The sequence below is a fragment of the Dermacentor variabilis genome, chromosome 8, assembly GCF_050947875.1.
Source record: "Dermacentor variabilis isolate Ectoservices chromosome 8, ASM5094787v1, whole genome shotgun sequence".
NCBI classification, from domain to species: Eukaryota; Metazoa; Arthropoda; class Arachnida; order Ixodida; family Ixodidae; genus Dermacentor; species Dermacentor variabilis.
This window is the reverse complement of record NC_134575.1, coordinates 123055369-123079348: the sequence shown is the minus strand read 5'-3', so window position 1 is coordinate 123079348 and position 23980 is coordinate 123055369. Positions and strand designations below refer to the sequence as shown.

General features: G+C 44.5%; 1 protein-coding gene across 3 annotated transcripts in view; it reads left to right on the top strand.

Annotated features, from left to right (window-relative positions):
• Positions 1-11644: 11644 nt before the first annotated feature.
• The window catches only part of LOC142590567 (uncharacterized), a 48829-nt gene continuing 36493 nt past the window's right edge, over positions 11645-23980 (top strand). For 2 of the 3 annotated variants that reach the window (XM_075702852.1, XM_075702853.1), the window contains exon 1: positions 11645-11987. The gene's annotated coding sequence lies outside the window, so the exon portion shown is untranslated. The remainder of the gene's footprint in view (positions 11988-23980) is intronic. The other variant, XM_075702854.1, reaches the window with a different exon arrangement.

Here is a 23980-nt window from a genome sequence, read left to right as displayed (position 1 = left end):
TCTGGCATTTGCCTTTCTGGCATTTGCTACGGACTCTGTGTGCGCTATGGATATACCGAGTTCGTCTGACGATCGGGGCCGAGTGCCGAGAGAGGACGGAGCAGCAGCGCAAGCGGCGGCAGGCCGAGCACGAGTCGACCGACCCCGAAGTCGTCGGCAAGCGCCAAGCACAAGATAAACAAGGTCACTTTTGTTTGCTCTCAAAGCGGCTACTTTTCGCTTTTATTTTGTTTTTGCTTGCTCTCATTAACTGCATTTACAAGTTTTTCCCCCCTAATTTGCTGAAAAGAGGCGAGGAGCACGCAAAAATGGAGGGGGTTTCGGTGGTGCCGAGCTACCGCAGAGAAAGTAGATAACTGGACGACCAGGGTGCACCATGGATTCACTGTGCCGGCATCTACGATTGGCCCGCTTCCTCTTGTTTATAGACCGTTTGTTTTCATGGGCGCCACCATATTGCTACGCAGTGGCGCTATCTATGGGCAGTCGGCATGCTGGCTTGGGCGAGCACTCCGTTTTGCATGGCAGGTATACGCTCGGCGGCAGTTTCTGGCGTTTCTTCTCGCGCTCGTGCGGTTCATTTAGTATGGCGTGCGTCTTCTACGTGGTAAACGGGTCTGTGAGACATGCTCAAATGGTTTAAGTCGGTATGGCCGAAGTTTCTACTGGCGTTGAGGCGGACGGAGCACGCAGCGCCATGTGGGCGCGAATGTTTGAGCCTATACAATCAGCCTCGGAGATCAATTCTACATTTCTGAATGTTCCATTCGCTAGTGTGACCTTATTGCAGTATTATCCTCTAGTTCTAAGCTGCGGTTTAGGAGCAATGAAACATACGCGACGATCGTAACAGCCTGGGTACCGTTCTGCTACGATAGGAGCTGTGCTGTTATACTTTGACACGCGTTCAAACTGCTAGCTGCAGATTACATTGCGTTACTACTTGGTTCGGTGGATGAAGTTTCCACCCATGAATAAAATAGTTTTGGTTAGTAAAAACAGCATACCTTACAGTGTGAACTATACTTGTCCAGCAAAGCGACCGTTTACGAACTGCGCGAGCGTCCTAAGCAGTGGTAGATTCTGGATTAAAAATATGTTTGTTTTATATAGTGCATGGTCCAAGCATACGGCATCAACGTTTATAGATCTATAAACGATGTGCGGTATGACTATGCGAGCTCGAATTGCGGCGTTAGCCCGTTTCCTCTTTCTTTTTCGAGAAAGAGGATGATAACCGAGGTTTTTTTTTCGGTTGTGTGCGTTCCGTTCTCTACTAAACACTCACACGTATTGCGGAAATTCTGTCCTCAAAAATAGCCATCGCATTATTTTTATGCGATCCCTCTCATATGGCTTTACAGTACAAAACGGCAATGCCGGAGCACATAGCCTATATATGTATCATGCTGGTTCACCGACCGCAGCGATCGCTGTGTTGAGCAGCGCCATCGGCCTCATGCAGGAGGCTAGCGCAGACATATAGTGATTTCAAGCCTACTAGACTTGAAATGCGTCAGAAGGATGCAGATATCACAAATATGTGATAGCGCCTGCCGCTTAGATGTTTAGTGGTTGCCTTAGGTTGGCCGTACACGAGCATGCGCTCTTATGTTTCATGTTTTTAGTCCCTACGCCAAGCGATCAAATAGTGAGCAGATTTACAATTTCATGCTGGTAATACAGAGACAACGTTTCTCTTCGTTGAATTAAAACCGATATAAGCAAAATAGTTCGCAACACATACACACACCGCGGCTGATAATGCTGATAATGCACGTCACATGCTTGCGCCTCCAAGAGATATTTCCGCGTATTATGCATCGGTAAAATGCATAGAAAGGCTTCCCTGACGATCTTATATGAACGGACATTTCGTAAATTTCACAAAGTACGATCTAAAACATCTCGAAATCGTTCCGCAGCACGCAACAGCAATACTTTCAAGCAGCGCGGCGCTGGATCTTGGAAGAAAGAAAAGGAAATAGTTACGATTAAAGTAAAAGAAAACATAAGTTTCAAAGAAGCACGCAGGCGGGTATCCTTCCTGCCAAAGCACACCTTTGCCGATGTGGCGCGTCAGGGGGCAGCGCCACAACGGTCTCTGGCGGCTGCCCGACCCACACCCAGTGAGGCGGCAGTGATGCCATCCGCCCCCTCGGCGGCTGCAGCTAACGCTGCTACGCCAACACAGCAGACGGGGCCATCGACCCCGAAGGTTAGCGCAGCTGAGGCTGCGCTAACCTTCGGGCGCTAACCTTCGGGGGGGGGCGCAGCTGAGGCTGCGCCCCCCCCCGGCCCCTTCCAGCGCTGGCAACAGCCGGCGCAGCCAAATCCCTCAGGGAGCCCCATCGACCTCCGGGCTGGTGGGCGCAGGGGTCTTGCCTTCCGAGGCAGGACCCTCACAGAAAACTTCTCGCTCGCAAGAGCATGTGTCCGGCGCCTCACAAGAGGCAATGGACACTACACCGGTCCTCACGGCGCGCCAAGAGCCTAAGGAGCGGCGAGGCTCCCTCGAACGCTCCAGAAAGGGCAAGACCCCTGTTACAGGGCCTCGAAAGAGCTCTGTAACCTAAGGCATCACTTCCGTTTCCGTACACACAGCACCAATTTACTCTAAATATGGATACACAAATTATTCAATGGAACGTCGGAGGTCTTCTTAGAAACCTGGATGACGTACAAGAACTCATACACAAACACAATCCAAAAGTGCTGTGTTTACAGGAAACACACCTAAAATCAAAACACCCAAACTTCCTCCGAAAGTACATAACTTATCGCAAAGATCGCGATGATGCTGTCGCATCATCGGGCGGTGTTGCCATTGTTATTCAGAAAGGCATAGCGTGTCAACGTTTGCAGCTACAAACGCCCCTTGAAGCAGTGGCGGTTCGTGCTGTTCTCCTAAACAAACTTATCACTGTGTGCTCGCTCTACATACCCCCACATTACAAATTAACTAAATATGAATTTCAGTCCTTCATAGATGAATTGCCAGAACCGTATATTGTTCTTGGCGATTTCAATGCACACAACTACCTGTGGGGCGACCCTCGTATAGATGCGCGAGGACGACTTGTTGAACAGTTCCTTCTCTCTTCTGGTGCGTGCCTGTTGAATAAGAAGGAACACACATGTATACTCTCTTGCAAACAGAACCTACTCTTCAATAGATCTTAGCATAGTCTCTCCGTCTGTAGTGCTTGAACTTGAATGGGAAGTTGCCAACAACCCTTACGGCAGTGACCACTTCCCTTTACTGCTAAGATCACCTAAAGAAAACGAATATCCACCACACGCTCCTAGGTGGAAGATTGAGACAGCTGATTGGGGGAAATTTCGATCTCTTACTAGTATCCCATGGGCTGACATGTCTTCGTTAGGAATTGATGCTGCAGTGGAGTTTTTCACAGCCTTCATAATAGATGCCGCATATAAATGCATATCACAAGTAAATGGCTTGGCATGTAAACGGCGTGTCCCGTGGTGGAACGACGATTGTAGGATCGCTCGAAAGAAACAAAACAAAGCGTGGGGGTTGCTACGCGCCTCCCCCAGTGCGGAGAATCTTATCAACTTTAAAAAAGTAAAATCACAAGGCAGGTGAACCCGCCGACAGGCCAGAAGAGAGAGTTGGCAGAAGTTTTTATCGGGTATCAACACGTATACAGATGAGGCCAAAGTCTGGAACAAGGTAAATAGCATAAGAGGGCGACAAACATACTCCCTCCCTTTGGTAAACACACAAGGCGATACCCTGCAAGACCAGGCTGATGCTCTGGGTGAACACTTTGAGCGATTGTCTAGCTCCACTCACTATTCAGAGAACTTCCTTAAATATAAAGAAATAGAAGAACTCAAGCCTCTGAATCGGAAATGCACGCCAAACGATCCTTATAATCGCCATTTTACCATTGCTGAACTTAAAGCCTCCTTGTCAGTATGTCGGAGCTCTGCACCGGGCCCCGATAGAATCATGCATGATATGCTTAAACACCTGCACTCCGACACACAAATCACACTACTTCCACTTCTAAATGCTATCTGGGCTGCTGGTTATCTCCCATCGAAGTGGAAGGAGGCTATTGTGATCCCTATTTTGAAGCATGGTAAGGACACTTCATTGCTCACTAGCTACCGTCCCATAGCGCGTACAAGCTGCCTCTGTAAGCTTTTCGAAAAAATGATAAATCGCCGTCTGATACACCTCCTAGAGTCTAGTAAAATGCTTGACCCATTTCAATGCGGTTTTAGGGAAGGGCGATCTACAACCGACCATCTCGTGCACATCGAAGCGAGCATTCGCGATGCCTTCGTACACAAACAATCCTTCTTATCTGTATTTCTGGATATGGAAAAAGCATACGACACAACCTGGCGGTACGGAATCCTGCGTGACCTTTCGGCGCTAGGCATCCGCGGCAATATGTTAACTATCATAGAGAGCTACCTAGAGAACCGTACATTTCGGGTGAAAATAGGTCCTGCACTGTCGCGTACATTCATACAGGAAACTGGGGTACCCCAGGGTGGCGTACTCAGCTGCACGCTCTTTGTCGTAAAGATGAACACGCTTCGTGCATCATTACCACCAGCTATTTTTTATTCCGTCTATGCAGACGATATACAAATAGCCTTCAAATCCTGCAACCTCACAGTCTGCGAGAGACGGGTACAGCAGGCCCTAAACAAGGTGTCCATGTGGGCAGACCAAAATGGATTTAAAATCAACCCCCACAAAAGTTCCTGCGTTCTCTTCACAAGAAAGAGAGGCCTGGTCCCAGATCCTTTTCTAGAACTGGGCGGGCAACAAATTCCTTTTAACAAAGAGCACAAATTTCTAGGTGTTATACTTGACTCGAAGCTTACTTTCATTCCACACCTAAAATGTCAAAAAACAAAATGTCTAAAAACAATGAACCTACTTAAAATCCTATCCCACACAACATGGGGTAGCGACAGGAAGTGCCTGTTGAATCTTTACAGGAGCCTAGTTCGATCACGAATAGACAATGGTGCCGTAGTATATCACTCTGCCGCCCCGAGCGCACTAAAGATGTTAGACCCCGTTCATCATCTGGGAATCCGCCTGGCCACTGGCGCATTTAGAACAAGCCCTGTTGAAAGTCTGTATGTCGAGTCCGATGAGTGGTCACTCCATTTTCGGAGAACATACATCATCTTTAACTACTTTCTGAAAGTGCGTTCTAATAAGGAACATCCGTGTTTCACAACCGTGAACGACTTGACGTGTGAAACACTTTTTCGTAATAGACCCTCTTTGAGATTACCTTTCTCAATACGTGTAAGAGAACTTGGCGAAGAAATGGACGTCCCATTTCTCGAACATCGCCTAATGCCTGCTGCTAAGCTATTACCGTCCTGGCAGTGGCAGGTGATAGAATGTGACGTATCGTTTGTAAAGGTCACAAAGCACGCTCCTGAGCTTGCAATTATCATGCATTTCCGGGAGCTTCAATTGAAGTACTCCTGCTCCGAGTTTTACACAGACGCATCAAAATCACATGCTGGCGTATCCTACGCTGCTGTGGGTCCCTCTTTTACTGAATCTGACGTGTTGAACCCCATAACAAGTATCTTCACTGCAGAAGCCTACGCGGTACTGTGTGCAGTAAAACATATAAAGAAACTGAAACTTGACAAAGCCATCATATTCACAGACTCGTCAAGTCTTGTAAAAGCACTTATTTCTTCTCAAAAGCATACGAATCCTGTCTTCAATGAACGCTACTCACTCTTATGTAGCATCTACTTGTCACATAGACATGTAGTAATATGCTGGGTTCCTGGCCATAGAGGAATCGAGGGAAATGTGCTTGCCGACGAGATCGCCAAATCAATAGCATCGCAAGGTATTCGTTCTGCTGCTGTCCCTGCCACAGACATGAAGCCGTTCCTAAGACACAAACTCCGAAGCCACTGGCAACGCTTGTGGGACACAGAAACAAGTAATAAGCTTCACCTAATTAAGCCGAAGTTAGGTCCCTGGCACCCAACTACGAAAATACGAAAAACAGATGTCCTATTCACTAGACTGCGAATAGAACACACATTTGGCTCTCACAACTTTCTCTTGTCCGGTAACGAGCCTCCAACCTGTGGCAGATGTGGCGACCGGCTGACCGTCCTCCATGTCTTCCTGGAGTGCCGGCAAGCCGAAAGAGACCGGAGGAAACATTTACCGTTTGCATACCGCCATTGTATTCCCCTGCATCCGGCTATGTTTTTTGGTGAAGAACCGCTTTTTAAGACCAAAGCAGTCCTCGCTTTTTTAAAAGATGTTGTACTACATGTTACAAGCCCATTCATCTCGTAGCGCATCCTCTTTCCAGAGGATATCGCTAGGATAGATTCTCTTTATAGCACATGCCTCTAGGCCTTTGGGTTTCAAGGGCCCCGGGGAGGCAGTAGTGCTCTAGACTATTTTATACATCTGGATAATCACATATTATATATACAGCATCATTCTTTCTTAATGCATTTTAGTGATCATAGTACACGTCATTAATCATTGCCATAATTTTATTACGTGTATTTTTTATGCACTTTACATAAACTCTTTTAGGACCCTTTACAGCCACGTCACATTAAATTCACAGATCCCATCAGACCACGACATATTGATTACCACTAGCATGGCGCTCTTTGGCCATACCTGGCCCTTGCGCCATTAAACCTCAAACATCATCATCATCATCATCAGCGCTGGATAGCCCAAGCCAGAGAGGAGGAAAGGCTCATCGCGCGCCCTTTCCTTCTCGCCAGATGCAAAGGTCTGTAGCTTGTGGTGGCTGATCGGAGATCGTGGAGGCGTGCAACAGAAGGTTACAAATGTCGCTAAAAGGGATCTTCGGCGAAGAAAAGTTGGTAGAGTGATGTCGTATACGCACCGAAAGGGCTGGACAGCGTCAGAGCGACATTTTTTTTTATTATTATTATAGGCAAACAAATCCGTTCTCCCCGGCAGCTCCGAGTAACCAGTGTCACAGTGGTCGGTAGGCAGATGTCTTTTATTACTTTCGGAACGGGGCAGTCTCAAATTATTCGGAAAAAAAGTTCAGTTTTGTTCGTCATATTAATGCATCTTTAATGCGTACACGTCGCTTGGGCAGTTTTCGTGATTTTGTGACGTCGATTGAAAGAAAGAAGTGGGCACAGCCCGAAGCCTTTGACCAATAGCCGTGTGCTAATGGTGGGAAAAGGTGTGGAATCAGAAATAATTAGTTTTCCTTTGTTGGCTATAATCACGCATAATAATGAGTGCGCACGTCATATCGGATGGGAAGTTTTCGCGGCATTCGTGACACCGTACATGACAGACAGGTGAAGCGGCGGCAGCCCGAAATTTCTTTCGGCATGGAAGGCTTGTCAAGAAAGGCTGATTGAAGAAATCGAGGGAAAATAGTTTTACGTTAGAGTGCCTCAGGTGTCCAAAGGTGAGCAGATGCGCTAAACAGGCCATGATGATTATTGATTACCACCCCTCAGAAACTGCTCGGTGTCAAATATTCACTTATCCTGCTTGCGCTAACCAGATATGCTAGACATGTTTCTTAGGCTAGTATTTTGCCTACATCTCCTTAATTTTCCTTCTCTTTCTCAGATCTTCTATACCTACTTTGTACCCTACCTATGCCAGCATTGGATTCGGTCCTATAAATCTCTTCCCTGCTTCCTTTTTTTTTCACCGATACTCCAAACATCTCTGTTATCTGATCGGTTAATGCTTCCATCCTGTTACCATCCCAGCGCTCCTGGGAGGTGGACGCCAGCTACGGGTCTCGCTGGGTGAGCCGCCGTGGGGCCACCGAGTGGTGACGGTTGTCGGAAAATCACCCCCAAAAGAACGCCAGAGACGTTGCCGCCCGTAGGCGCCGATGGAGGCTGCACGACACTTCCGAGCAGTTACAGTACCATCTTTATTACCCAGGCTGCCGGGTATTCTCTCTTTTTTTTTCTATGGGATTACTGAGTGACAAAAGAAATGATACCTAGATATCCTAATTACAACAAATAGGCGACCTCAAGGGCACCGTTCCTCTAATAAGGAAGCCTTTCTAATTTTCCTAGCTTGCAAGCATATATAGCCATTAGGCAGGAAGAAAACCGCGAAGTATCGCCATCTACCGGATTTGCACGATGATGATCGAGTGTCGTACGTACATGGGACAAGTTTTCGGTGGAGCCCAGCGCAAAACACGTCAAACTTAAAACAGCAGCAGGACGACGAATGAAGTGGGGTGACGAGGTCTATCATGATTTAGCCAAGTTAACGCGTGACGTTTTCAAAGGAGTGGTGACCTCGTGGTGCTCGTAGCGTGTAGCGTACGGTAATTAGACCACGCGTAAGGCACATGTACACAAAAATGGGCGCTAGCAAGACAATCGTGGAGAGACGAGAGATGGCGGTTGTCAGCCAATGAGATCGGACGCCGCTGAAATCCCCTCAGGCCCCAATGGTGCGGACTCAGTGCCAACCGGTCCCCCCTGAACAGGAGCGAGGTCCGAGGCGTCCTGGTATCTCGGGGTTACCACTATGAGCACTGCTCCAGCTGAGCAACCAGCAACAAACAGAAATGTGTATCAGAAAATAAATGTGATGAGTGTTAGGGCAACAAGAGAAAGCCGAAAACCAAGTTTTGAGAAATTTCAAAGCGTTCTTAAATTGAAAAAGACGCGTATTATTTGCTCCTAATAAAGATAAATCAATAATTTTATAATGCACGCGTGTTATTCATTACAATGTAAGAATTATGCGGCGTGGGCCACAAAACCTAGCAGCAAACAACCCTGGTCATCGCACCAGTCGCATTGTTGAAATCGCAATCATGTGAAATGGCCCCTCAAAAATGTCATTGCGACGCGTGCGATCGGGGCGATTTTCGTCGCTCCAGTCGCAGCATGTGAAACAGGTTTTAGGTGAACGTTCCTGCGGCTAGCGTCGGCGTAATCTAGCGAACGAGCACAGGATGAAAGAGCGAACGCGGAGCGCAGCGGTGGTGAAAGACGCGAAAAGAAAAGGCGTGCAGCGGAACCAAGAGGCGGAAAGCAGAGGTGGAGGGTATGACTAAAGCGTAAGAAACGCGTAGTGCGTCGACGATGGCTACGAGATGGCGCCAGATTAGCGCGCATCACCTGGGAGGTTTGTCTGCCGCAGCTGCTGTGAATCGTGCCCACGCGTCACCCACGCGCTGGTTCTCGCAACCTCCAGATTAGCGAGGCAGTCGTGTCACACTTCGCTCCGTTTGAAACGTGCCGCACGAGACAGGTTGTCAGCGCCAGCCAATACAGGGGATCGCAGCAAACTCTAGCCAGAGTTTAAAAATATGCAAATGCCACGTAGCTGGACAGAACAATGGTAATGTTGTTTGCCGTCGCTTGGATATATTCAAACTATTCTTTCCATTCCGCCTAATTAAATAATTAGTCTTAATTATTTAGTCGACTTCTCAAATATTATAATTAGATTAGAAGTATCAATGAGAAAATTGTGGAGCCACATGAAAAACTCTCGATACAGCTTTGCCTCAATGCCTGCTACACAAAAGTGTTTCCCTAGCGTGAAAGAAGCCCGCGAATACGCGCAACGTGCCTCGACTGGCCAGTAACGGCAATTTTGCGTGCATTTACGTGCTGCTTTCATACTCTGCCTACCCAACGAAAAATTGGTGCGTCACGTAAGACAATGAATGGCTCACACCTCCGTAAGCAAGTAAAAAAAAATTATCTACTAAGAGTCTACTGATCTTGAAAATTGGGCGTATTGATAAATAATCGACTGAAAATGCACATCCAAGTGATGAGAAAGAAGTATGAGGTTTTGAATATAATGAGGTGATTTTGCATCGAATTCGGGAGCTGACTTTTTGCACATGCAGATTTGTTGACGGGCACGAAAAATCTACGGAACCATATAGCCATAAACGGCTTGGCTGTAAGATGCTGTCGGCTTATTTTAAGGATGAAGCTATGCGCACTACGAAGTGCATCCCTGCCGGAAGTGGCTGGGTGCAAATTAAGACGCATATGTACAGCGTAGCGCATGCAACCTCTGGCCAAATATCTGTGAACAGGAAGGCGAGAATTTAGGTATGAAATTTAGCGTTAAATAATCATGTGCTATGATATTCAATGAAAACAGTGGAGAGGCAATGTCAATACACGGTCAGGAAATACCTCGGGTAAGAGAATATAAATACCTTGGTATATGGATAAACGAAGGCAATAGATATATGGAAACACAGGGAAAAGCAATAACAGTAAAGGGGAACAGAAATGCAGCCATAATGAAGCACAGAGAGAGTGCTATGGGGACACAATAGTTACGAGGTGCTCCGGGGTATGTGGAAAGGTGTAACGGTTCAAGCACTTAGTTTTGGAAATGCTGTTGTTTGCTTGAAGTCAGGGGTACAATCAGGACTCCGTGGCAACCAATGGTCAGTGGGACGCCTCGCATTGGGCGCTCACGGGAAGACTACAAATGAAGCTAGGCAGGGTGATACGGTCTGGACGAGTTTTGAAGAGAGGGAACCTCAAAATAAAATTGATTGTGGAGAATAACTAAGGAATATGGAAGAAATGAAATGGGCTGAGAAGGTGTTAAGATATTTGTACAGGAATAAGATTGATTTACAGTGGCGGAAAAGAATTAGGAAGCTTACCAGCAAGCATGCGGCCTGTAAGGTGAGCAACACGGCAACAAAGAGCGTCAAGCGGAAAGTCAGAGAGGCTGAAATAATCTCATGGGTGGTGGCAGTGGGAAAGAAACCTGCCATAGTAACTATTTAAGAGGAAAAACTAAATCAGGAAAGAAACAAATGATGATAATTCAAATGGAAGCTCATTACTTTTCGAAGAGTGGTCAGGACGCCTTAGAACACACACCTATAAAGAGAGATATAAGAAGGAACAAGAAGCACATGCTTGCTGCGGTAAAGCTAAGGAAACGATGGAGCATGTTTTATTGTGGAAATGTCTGCCCAGTGGTCGATTTAGGCTCCTCTGGCCTCCTTTAAACTCTTGGGTTCAGCGAGCGCAGGGAGAAAGTAAACATATCCGCAATAGAGATTAGTAAGAGGCGATTGGAAGATTGGTGGAAGAAAATTGTGGAAACGACAAACAATGGAAGCGTACAAAAACAAACTTCCCGATAGGGGTTCGGAAAGTTTGGTGATGGGAATTCTTCGGGGATCTTGTCCCTCTCTTCTTTCTTTTTTTTACCATATATAGGACTAGAGTGACCTAATAGGACATTGGGCAATATATCAACTATAGCTTGGTGGCGCAACCCACCCCCTTGTTCCAAAAGGAACGCTCATAGCATCCATCCCTCCATCCCAGCAATTTTGGCAGGGGTGCATTCAGTAGCGTGCATAGCATCGCTACAGTGTACTAGAAGAGTTCTAGCATTATATTCATATTCTAGTACACTGTAGCATCACTCTTTAATAGCAGGATATGTATATTATAAACTTCGCAAATTTTTTTCACAATGTGGCCCTCAGATGCGCACCAGAAGGTATTCAAACATCGCGCCAAACACTCACCTCTCCCGTGAGCCCGCGTACTCACACGCGTTCGGGCTATTCGCTGCGGTGTTTGCTTTATTATTCTTGTTATATAAATGTACAAAAGTCTTTACTTGTACAGTAATTTAGGAACATGATGTATGTGGTTAATTCAATGTTTTCATTAGTGCAGAATACACCCCAAAGGAGTCAAAGTATGCGCGATAGAGCCCGCGCGAACATTTGTGTACATCCGCGTTCGTGTGGTCAGTTCGTCGGTGTTGCTTGTGCGCGGCACATTTCCGCACTTTCTGTAGAACTACCAGCAGTAGTTTGTTTCATAAACGTACTGCTACAGTAGCAATACCCCACGTTTCAATGAAACCGTGCAAGAAGCGCCAATCCTGCGGGAACCAGTACCTGTAAATGCAGCGTCGACGTGTCGAGCCCTCGCTGGTGAGTGCAAGTGCTGTAAAGTTCGGAGGCGCTGCGCGTGATTCCCCGTTTGATATTGCGGATGCAGAATCCTCTCAACAGACATTAGCCTAGGGAACGAGTTCCTCATGCGTGTTGCGACTTGCAAGGAGTGCCAGGAGCGGACCATTCGGCTTGGTTTATGTGCCCCAAAACCGCATCTGCTGTAGCATAGTGAAAGCTTCCATTTATAATGCATTTAGTTACTGCACTGGTGGAAACAACGCCAGAATGAAAGTCCTTGAGATCCTTGGTGTTACACCAGGCGTGTTTTGCGACGCTGTGCTGAGCAGGATGGACCACGCCGGGATATTAAGAGGAAACTTCAGCTGGGGCCAACTGCGATGCCGCCTACCCAGATACGCGAAAAAATAAAATGCTTTTCTGAAGTAATCCCTTGGCCGATTTTAATGAAATGGGTTGCATTTGAAAGAGAAAGTAAAATCCCAGTGACTGTTGGAAGCGGTACTTTGATTTAGTGCCTGAATTATTCTGCAAATATTCCCGAACATCAATATGCTTGAAAAATAGAAGCACGAAGTTTACAAATTCGTAACTCTGCTCCAAGAACAAGTATCGCAGTTCTGTAAACATCATCCGTTGAACGTCCAAGGGAAATAAATTTGATATTAATATATCATAAGTGAATTTGTTACAATGTTTACAGGGGTATTGCAAAAGTTTCACTCAAATATTAGCGGTGTATTTAAGAGCCATGTTTCATACATAAGTTTTGTCCACTGACGATGTCCTGTTGGTTGCAATTAACAGAACTGTGATACCATTTTGCATTGCTGAGTTACAGTTGTAAGTTTGCTAGCTTCGTTTTCTGAAAATTTTCAGTTTCCGACAACTGTTACAGAAAAATGGACGACCTAAATAAAAAATTGGCATCCAGCAGTCACTAGCTTTTAACGTTTTGTTTTGAATTCAACAAGCCTCATCAAATTTGGAGCAGTGGTTGCAGAGAAAACAGATTCCCGAATTGCCATGTAATTAGAGCCTCCGAGGTAAACCATCTCTTAAGGGGACCCTGAAATGATTGACAAACTTGTACAAACGTACTGAGTCATTAGAGTAGGTCCTTCTGATTATTGACGCAGCTAAGTGCTCCGCATAAAGCGTGTAATTTATTATAAGAGTTTTAAAATGTACATCACTGCCGATTGCAGCACACTGCTCGGCTAAATTTTAAGCCACCCCTGCCCATTTGACGTCATTTACCCTAATGACGTTAGTAGGGCGAGCTATCCGATTGGCTGCCCAGGGCACGTCATCAATAATTTTTCCAACTTTATGGTGAACAAATGCTTTTCGTAATAGTTGGAATGTTAGTTAATTTGTTTCTATAATAAGAAAGTAACAGAAAGAGAATGCACAAGAACAATTTCTCACTACACTTAAACACTTCCGGCACACAGCAAGCATCATTCGCTTGTGTTATAACATGCTCCATTCTGACGAGAGCTCTGCGGTCAGAGTTGGTCTCATTCTTTTTGTGAGCACCATGATTTGACATTCTTGTGTTGTGGGCTGCAAGCATAGCGACTGGCAATATATCAAGCTGCGACATAGTGTCCCTCTGCAAGGCAGCAGACGAGCGGACTGGCTGCAGCGCATCAAACTGTCGCTATCCGATCGCCGCCAGGATTTGCGCGTTTGCGGCCGTCACTTTACACCGGAGGATTACTACCACAATAGCGTTTTGTGAGTCCAGTATTTCAGTAAACGCAAGAGCAAGGGGACAGGGCCTGGCCGTTTGACCGTGCCGTTCAACGGGATGAGCAGAAGTGCAAATGCGTATGGTGTGCACAGTGCAGCCACCTAGTAGCACAGAGCTCAACCACACACAGTAGCATTAACGAAATGCACTCTTCTTTGCTGCTGGTGTAAATTTTTCCCAGGAGTGTAATCGTTAACACATTGTTTTTTTTTTTTAATGTTAAAATGTTTTACACTTGGTTAGAGCAATATTAGTGCTTTTTTTGGCTGATTGAGCTCTGCGCTAACAGGTGGCTGGACCGTGGAGACCGATCAGGCCGCTCACTTATGTCTGCACTGAAGTTCCTTCATCAGCTTGAGTTTATGCCTCCACCCATCCATCGAAACGCCCAGCTCGCCTGTGGTTACCGGAATACCAGACACGTTCGGCGCTTCGACAGAATGCTCGCAACCCATGCTGCTTTGATAGATCTCGCTTGGGGTCGACTGCCAAGCAGCTGACGGAGAGCTTGAAGAGGGTTCGCATGCTCGCTCCTAGATAACTGGAAGTCGACAACACGACGTGCCATCCGGACGCAGAGCCAGTGAAGGCGGAGCTTAGCCCCGATCACTCGGCAAACAAGTTGAGGAGAAAATGTATGACTATAGAGGAGGGTAACTTGTAATCATCCGTAGCTCTCTTAATATGAAACGCTTCACACAAATTGTGGTGCGAATGACTAACTTTGGCTGTACCATGTGCATCTACAAAATTTGTCCGAACCGTTTCAGGGGCCCTTTAAGAAAGGCTGACTTCTAAACCACCTCTGCAGAAAGCAAAAAAAGAATATACGGAGGAAGATTGGGATGAGTGAAATAAAAAGTATTAGAAGGCAATACAAAGGAAATAATCTCGCAGACTGCAGATCAGCAGCCTTTTAGGCGAACTTGGAAGAGACTAAAACTTCATATCAATTTTTTCTCAAAAACACTACTTTCGCTTCCAAAAGGAAAGTTTTCTCTGCCACCACTGAATTTTCATAATAGATTTTATTTTGCGCAAATTGTTCCTAAATCTTTGTGGCATCTACTGAACTATGTAAAATGTGTTGCCACTGGACGTTTATATAAAGAAAGGCTTAAAATATGAGTTTTTGGTATGTAAATTTTTTTACACTCGGATGATGACTAAACAATGGTTGTAGCCACAGGTATTCTTTTGATCCATAACAAATCGCAGTACATTTAGAACAACCAGAAAAAGTTGAACTCAGTGCCTATACAGAAGTTTTAATAATGCTTCTTCAAGAAAAAGAGCATGACAAAATTATTCTAATATTTCTAGTATAACATGCTCTATCCATCCGCTTTTAATGCTTGCAATAATACCGTGTAAGCTACCCTCGTCAATATTTTTATTGCGTTGAATGCTCCAAAAGAGGTCTCTAATTAACTGGGCATTAAGAAATCACTTTGATAACTCATTTTCAGTGTACTACTTAAGTGACTGTCTTGTGAATGTGCATTGTTAATTCTTGTTGATAATATAATGCTTGTAATAATACCATGTAACTTTCTTTAGTGTCACTTATCTTTTCTTGTGTTGAATGCTTAAAGAGAAGTTCATTGGTGCTGTGGGGATGAATTTAACACACCCATTGACTGCACTTGTTATATGCAAATATTCATCAGCAATTTATCATCTACCGCAGTGCACAAAGGAAGCTGTATTTACATATCTTCTTGTCGATCATAAGCTGAACAGTAGCAAGTGAAATGTCTTTAAATTCACTTCTGTTGACCTTGTTTCATGTTTGGCTGTTTATTTCTCATTTCAGTGATAAGAGCTCTTATCATATATGGCTGTGTCAGAATTAGTGCATTACTATTGCACCTATGAAATTATCATTGGAACTCCTTATTTTTTGGAGCTGCTCAATTTTCTTGTGCTACACTAAACTGAATATCTAACTTTATGCAGTGCGTCACTGAAGTTTTCAAACATAATACATGCTCGCGATATTGCAACAGTAGTAGTCTTGAACAAAGTTAGCACTATCCAGAATATAGGTGAAGTAATTCCTTGTCCTTTTGCATGACATTCATGTACTGAAAAGAGAAATCCATTTTCTTGGTGCCAAACCATATTCAGTGTTGCCTACTTCCCACGAAACAGCAGTGCTTAAATGTAGCAAAATGTGGTTGCCACATAAATTCACTGCTGGACATAGGGGTGCCAGGCGGCAAGTAGCTGGACACTTGCTTCTAGTACATTTGCACCGGCAGTCATTAAGGTGATTGGGGTTGAGATCAAGCTCACTGATGGCTGCTTTCATATCCACTGATCACTGGCCGGCTACCAAGTCTGCCTGTAAGCTTCCTGGACAGAACGATTATAAGCTACGAGTTGCACAGAAAGGCCATGACTGTCTTGGTGCAACGTAGCCTAAACCAAAGTGTGGAGCAGAAATCTTTTTGGGTTCAGTTTTGGTTCAGATTCATGCTTTCCAATTCGTGTTCAGCTCTGCAGTCAATATAATGGTTCAAATCCGTGTAGAGCTTTCTGTGTGGTTAATGGGTTCAGACGAGTTAAAGAAAAAAAATAATTTGCATGCTTCCAGTTGAAAAAGGTATGATGCTTTTAGGGCAGCATACAGGTTTCTTAGGTACTAACTTTGTCAAGCTGCTGTAGACAGACTGCTTCCCTTTTCATGTGCATTTACCTTAATAAAAGTTATCTAAAAAATTATGTGCCATGTACAGTTGTACTAGGGGTCAGAACTTGTGCATTCACTGGGCTTCGTAGTGCTGTGTGCATTTGTGATGCTTTACCTATTTACCCCTCGACCAAATACAAATTTTCTCCTGCATTGCATTTTTTAAGTTCCATGCACTCGTTGGGTAAACTGCGCAATATGAACTAAGGCACTTAAATACTGTCATGCATAGTGACGATAGCAAGACTAGGGATGCGAAAGTAGCACTTTATTGGGCGAACCTGTGCCCTCAAAAACGGGCTACATTCAAAGAACGGAGATAGCGACGAATACAGTCGGCGATCGTTGAAAATCTGATATGGGGGTCAAGCGCATCGGCTTTAACACATGGGTCATCAAAAGTGCCAGAGTAATCGCTCGTGCCCGTGTGTCTTCCAGAAAATTCTGCACAATTCGCATCCCACATGCAATCAGATTACACAAGCATCGGTGACAATGGACAGTGGGCACAACCATCGATAGCATTTGAGAAACTTCGATACCTGCAGGCATGGCCCGCGCTGAGCGGCAGCATTTGTTAGATGGTGAAAAGCGGTCATCCAAAAAAGATAAACAAGTACATTTGTCAATGCCCCCCTCTCAGAAAGCATAGTTCCGATGCTACATACAAAACAGGAGAGCGCAAAAGAAAAGGACACTTATTAAACAAAAGTAACAAAACAAAAAAGAAATAAACTCCAAAGTAACACCGCCCAAAAAAAAGAAAGTCTGAAGTTCAGCCATGCCAGTCCCAAAGTTTGTTGGCACACAACATGGACTATTTCAGGCCATGAGCAGCACCGCTATGATAGCGAAATGCAGTCTGGCACGACCTCATAGTTGAGTGCACCAATGCATTGGATGATTTTATAGGGTCCGAAATAGCGGCGTAAAACTTCCCGCTCAGTCCTCGTCGGCATACAGTCAACAGAGTCTAAGCACAAACATGGTTGCCAGGCTGGTATTCCATGTAGCGCCATCGAAGATTGTAGTGCCGGTTGTTGGTCCTTTGCTGGTTCTTGATGCGCAGGTGGGCGATCTGTCGTGCTTCTTCAGTGCATTGGAGATGAGCGGCGATGTCAACATTTTCTTTGTCGATTACATGTGGCAGCATGGCATCTAGACTCATCGTTGGGGTCCTTCTGTAAACCAGCTTGAACAGCAGGATCTGTGTTGTTTTGTGCACTGCCTTGTTGTAAGCAAAGCTAACATACGGAAGCTTGTCATCCCACATCTTTTGTTTGACGTCGACGTGCGTCGCTAACCCATTGAAGAATCCTTGCTAATGCCACTAAAGCTAGCCTTGTTACCTGCTTAGCAAAGCTTTCTTTCATTTCATGGCAACAAGATTTTACCAGAGACACGGTACTGCTATTCCACATTTTGCAATCTTTGAATGTCCTGATTTGTACAGAATGTCCTGATTTGTACTGTAGTATGGGCTTTATCAATCTAGGGCAGTACATACAGCATGTGTGGTCGGGTGGCAATCGCAAAGACAAATCTAGAAACTGTAGTTTGTTTTTTTGGCTATCTCATGTGTAAACTTGAGGCCCAGGCCACAATCATAAAACACTTGTAGTACATTTACCACTACGTGATCTTGCGCCATAGAAAATAACCAAAAAATCATCAACAAATCAGTAAATTTTTTGCCAAACTTTCTAATGCACTGTGAATATTTCTGTCCACACAAGCTGAAAAAAATGTTTCTTGGTATAGGCGTTACCTATGAGCCTATGCATGTGCCTGATTTTTGCACATACATTGTGTCCATTTCAACCGACAAAAGTAGAATTAAGGTAAAGGAAAGGTAAAAATTTCCACAGGTATTCCACTAGCATTTATAGATTTAACTTTGTCGTTATGTTTGCAAATATGCATTTTTACACTTTTTATCAACTGTGTGTGGAATTGAGTAAAATAAATTGTGTATGTCAATGCTGAAGGTGCCACATCCCTTTGTTCTATCGTCCCTCAAATATTGAACAATCGGCTCAGAATTACAGATTGCTTATGGGTCGGAGATTCTTAACATGGAAAGCTGTTTTCTGATAAAAGATGCTGCCTGCTGCTGCCACGTGTTTCTTTCAGTGACAGTGCCTCTGAATGGCTCTCCAAGTTTGTGCGTCTTGCATGAAAAAAACACTTCAATATGTAGGCCCTTTGCCTTCTTGACTGAGGCGAAGGCTTTCTAAATTGAGCGACCGAAGTAATCCATTAGCGTGCTGTTTTTTTTTTAGCGGGCTGAACATATGTATTCTTGAAATTGTTATTGATAGCTTCACAGGCATTTTGACCAAACATGCTATCAGGTAGGACAACAAAACATCCTTCTTTATTGGCCGTAAGAACACGCAACCCTCTAGAAGCCAAGTCCCCTGCTACTTGGTTGAGCCAGTTGGGATTCACGCTTGCACATTCTTCCTCAGGAACCAATCAGGAGACTGCTCTCGATGCTGCCAGCATTGTGGGTGGGCATAGCGTCGGTTCCAATAGGAACTTTGGCCCAAGCTTGAGAATCTTGTCTGCTTCTGGAATAAAATATTCCCCAAGCCATTCCACTCTTCCTTTTGTAGGAGGTGCCTTCTTGACACTGCACCGGAACGGTCTCACCATGTTCCAGAGGAACTCTGTTGTCGTGTCCACTATTTTGTGCCATTCCAGGAAGAGGCATCTGCAAAAAAGTGCTTGTGCATCCACCTTCTTTGCGTCCTTGTCTATTGTGCGCGCTACAAATTTCACCATGAATACTTACCAATTCGCCCAACTATCACTTCTGCAACAAAGAGGTAGTTGGCACAGACTGGTGAGTTCTTTATGAGTAGGTTGTTTTGAAACAAAAACAAAGACAATCCTTGCTTACATGGCCTAGGGACAACATTGGTGTTCCCTTCCAAATACTTGATGAGGCTTTTTTAGATCCGTGTCTCCTTGTTGCTGTTTAGCAACGCCTTCCATGCTTATTATTCCAAGGAAGGCGTCGTCATCCTCGTCTTGCAGCGGCAGGTCAATGGGGGCATGTGATAGGCAGTCGGCATCATCGGTGTTATTTGCGCTGTTTTAAATATGAACTGCCATATAGGTAAGGGCGGAATTTCGCTGTAGCCCAAATGATGGCAAAGCATTTCTTTTTGTTCGTAGAATAATTGCCTTCCGCTTTTGACAGCGACTGGCTAGCATAAGCTATCACTCGTTCAAATCCGTCTTTCCTCTGGACTAGGACGGCACTGAGGCCTAGGCTACTGGCGTCAGTGTGGATTTCTTTGTCGGCGTCTGTTCTTTGCTTTCTGTTCTGCGAGAGGTACTGGGATCGATCCCCTGCACCTCCACCAGATGTCACGAAGTAGTGACGGTGAAGAAAGCAGCAAAACTGGGAATGGCTACACTAGTGTTTTATTGGGTGAACCTGGTGACCCTCAAAAACAGGCTACATTCGAAGAACGGCGATAGCTGTGAACACAGTCGGTGATCGGCGAAAATTTGATCTGTCGGTGAAGTGCATTGACTTTTATACATGGGTCATTGAAGGTTCCATAGTAATCACTGGTGCCCGTGTGTCTTCCAGAAAATTCTGCACAATTCTCATCGCACATGCAATCAAGATTACACATACTTCAACGACAACAAAAAACAGGCAGAAACATCGATAACATTTGAGAAACTTTTGATACGTGAGGGCGCGTCCCACGCTGAGCGGTAACATTTGTTAGACGGGGAAATGCGGTCAATTGAAGAAGATAAAGAAGTACACGTGTCAGTACTGTTAACAACCCATGTATGTGTTCAGTTTGAAAGGAGGCACCTAGCTTTTTCTAAGATAACATGCAATATAACAAAACCGCTGCTATGCTATTTGGTACACGGTCTCAGTTAAAAGCTGAGGATGAAAACATGGCAGGACAAAAGAGATGAGTGGGCAGCTGCTTGACTCAGAACTAGGTGCATTCCACTTGCATTGTACAGAATGCACCTGAATGCACCAGAACCATGCACTTTATGGAGGTGTTTTGAAGTAAACTTGGAGGTCGAACATGTTCGCCACTACACGGTTGATGCAATGATATTAAAGGTGGATATAAATAACAGAAGGAAATAATTTTTGAATCTGTCTGGAGGTTGTTTAGTTATAAAGCAAAGGTCAAGTTCGAGTAAAAAATACTGCCAATGTTGTTTATTTTTTATCAGCATTTCAAGGTAACGCCATTAAAAAAAAAATAGGTAGACGTATTGGCATGACCATTGGGAAAGCACAAAGTGCATGACTTCTCTGCATTGATAGTCATTTTTGTATGATGTGCCCAGCTGGAGATAATGCTGAGTGCCTCATGTGCCTTGGCTATTAGGTTCAAGTGGTTGGTCACAGAAATGACAACCACCTCTCATCTGTACACTGTGTCGACAAACTCTGCAGGAAAGGGAGGTACAAAAGCCTAGTAGTAATGTAATTTCATAGTAAGAGACATGATGGTGAGCTATGCAGCATAGTTTTTGAAGCTCAAACAATGAGGAAATGGGAGAAAAGAAACAGCGAAAGAAGAGAGTAGAAAAACAGATGCTACACCTGCAACTGATTATTCGGAACCACATCTTGCTACAAATACTGTGCAAACACACAACATCAAGAAGCAGCAAAGAGCTGGAGAAGAGTCGTCGATGGCAGTTGCTTAGCAATGTCATTTTCACATTGTATAAATTAAGTTTTAGCTAACACTTACCTTCCTACAGATTTCAATTTGATATTGTTCACAGGTTCATCTTTGGTTCTGCCCAGGATCCTCACATCAGATAATTGCAGTTCCTAGATGCAAGATCGGCAGTGTGCAGAACAATGCATACTTACATCTTCCTTTAAACCAGTGTTTCGTAAACTTTTCTGGTATGTCACCCCTTTTAGTAGTACCAAACCTACCTGAACCCCCACCTTTATAAGCCTTCTGAATGTTTAGTAGTAGATGTAGTTTAGCCCTTGAGGCCCAAACTTTGAGTGTGATAGCATATCCTCGGCTACCTCCCTCGCAAAATTTTCTCGTCTAGCACCAATAAACAAACTAGTGTGAAGAAGGAAGTGGATAGTTTAAAGCTTGATGTCAAAGTTTGGTAAAAGAAGCATTGACGTCATTGGGGATGGTGATAGTTGGAACTTCCATGACCCACAGAAAAAGGCTAATGACCCATTTGGAAGTCACGATCCACAGTTTGAGAAATACTGCTTTAAACTGTTCACATGTTCCCTCATTTGCTGATTGATGCTGTGGCCAGTGTAGCTGACGTAGGTTCTTCCCCAGCTTAGCAAAACCTGGTGTTCCATTCCTGTGGTACACTTCATGTAGCGATTGATATAGTTGACTGCACACCTTTGCACAGCGCATACAGTGATAATGGTTAACCTTGGAGACCTCCATTTGAAGGAGTGGCGGATGCCTGGCCAGAGCTAGAGCGGTAAATGACAGTTTGGTTTTCGAGGAAAATTGATAAAGGTTTTTATGCAAGAAGCGTTCTTTGCCTACTTGAGGCAGCTTAAGTTGAACTATCTAGCCTCGTACACCGACCCAGTGGCTGAAGATGTTTACTAGCTTCAGAAAAAGAAAAACTTTCCCATCGAATATATTTGATGGCCACAAGAAAGTTCTTACGATAACAGCAATGCTTTCTCCAGATCATCTCAGATAGCTTAAGCAGTTTAAATACCAATTTTGCCATGAAGCCACTCTCTTGCATACACTTCTGTATGAAGCAGGGTGATGTAAAAAGAAAATTGTCCAGCTTAAGCCACTAGGGATGTGCTCATGGTCATGATGTTGTCGTGGTCATTTCATCACTAACATACCAGCTTTGTCATCTGATTCTTGTTATGCCATTGTTGTTGTGCAGCCGTCATCACGCTCTTCTTGTACCATTGTCATCATTTCAGAAATTTAATTCAATCGTTGTCATGCGTTCATAGTATACCGCCTTCATTGTTGCATCGCCGTCATTCTTTATTCGTCTTATTGTGATCATGTCATCATTCAGTCGTGATAATGCACCATTTTTGTGCATTGTCATTGCACCAGTGCGTTGTCATACTCTTGTCATACATTTGTTGCCATACCAACAACATGATGCTGTCATGGTTGTTCCATCATCGTCATTCCAGTTTCGTCTGATTCTCATCCTACCGTCCTTGTCATATAGTAGTCACACCATTGTCGTCATCCTATTGTCCTCATGCTGTCATCTTCACACTATCGTCATTATACCATCACCATTTCAGAATCGTCTTTTTCATCATGCTGTGATCATCATACTGCCTTCGCCATTCCATCGACATCATTGCACCATCATGACTCCACTGTCGTCATTGCACCATGGTCATGGCTGACCCTAGCGAGCAAGTGTTATAGCGAAATGGGCGTATCCCAGGGACAGTGTGTATAGCCACAGCCCACAGTGTTACACATAGTCGAAGTTATAAAAATTCCCAATGACCACTACAGTTTCTAAATGAATGTATTCCGCAGGACAATAAGTTAATACATTGCTTGAATGCTAATCACGATTATGTCAACGGTCATCACGAGATGGGTTCTGCTGGAATTTTACAAACATATATGAAATCTGACAAAGTGTGATACTGTGAGCTGTCGAACGCTGTCTAAAGCACCTTGACAGGAGGAAAGATAGGTTAGTAAAACATGTAGCTTTGAAGTTTTAATTCGATCGAGTATTTTACATAGTGCATATACGAGGTACGTTCCAAAAGTAAGTTTCGTAATCTTTTTTTTTTTTTTAAGAAAATATGGTACACCAGGTGAAACAAACAATCCCCATAGGAATCCACGGCTGTTGCTGGTTCAACGACAGAATGAGCGTTAGCGGAGGAGGAATGACACATGCACAGAGTGCCGAAGAAGAGAGAGTATTAGCAGACCGGCGTGCCTGAGGTCATTCAAGTGCAAATCACGATGGTAGACAGACTTGTGCTTTGGTAACGTGGTCGCCAATGGAAGTGTGTGCTGTTATCCAGTATGAATCGGCACCTGTTTCCTGCATTGAAAGCCGCGCTCTTGGGACATCACTTCCAAAACAATGCTGAGGTGGAGCAGGCTGCGCAACTATTCCTTGCATCACAGGGCACCTAGTTTCGCCAGTGTGGTTTCTTCAAACTGATTGCGCGCTACGACAGATGTCTCAGTGTTGGTGACGACTATGTGGAAAAATAGTGAAAGGTGATGCCATGGTGCAGTTTACTTTTCTTTTTCTTTTGCAATAATATTTCTGTGTGAAAATAAATGATGGAACTTACTTTCGGAACATCCCTCGTAAGTTGAGGGCCACATTCATTCTATGTGCAAAACCTAGTTGTTTAAGATGAAGTAATATACTAGAGTGTAAAAACTACCATTGATGTGAGTTGATGTGCATTGATGGAATTCATTGCGATAGGTCAATGTGATGGAACTGAATTTGTTAGTTGGTTGGCTTTGGTAAAAAAAATAATGCCACCTTTTACTATTCAGTAAACTCAGCCACACA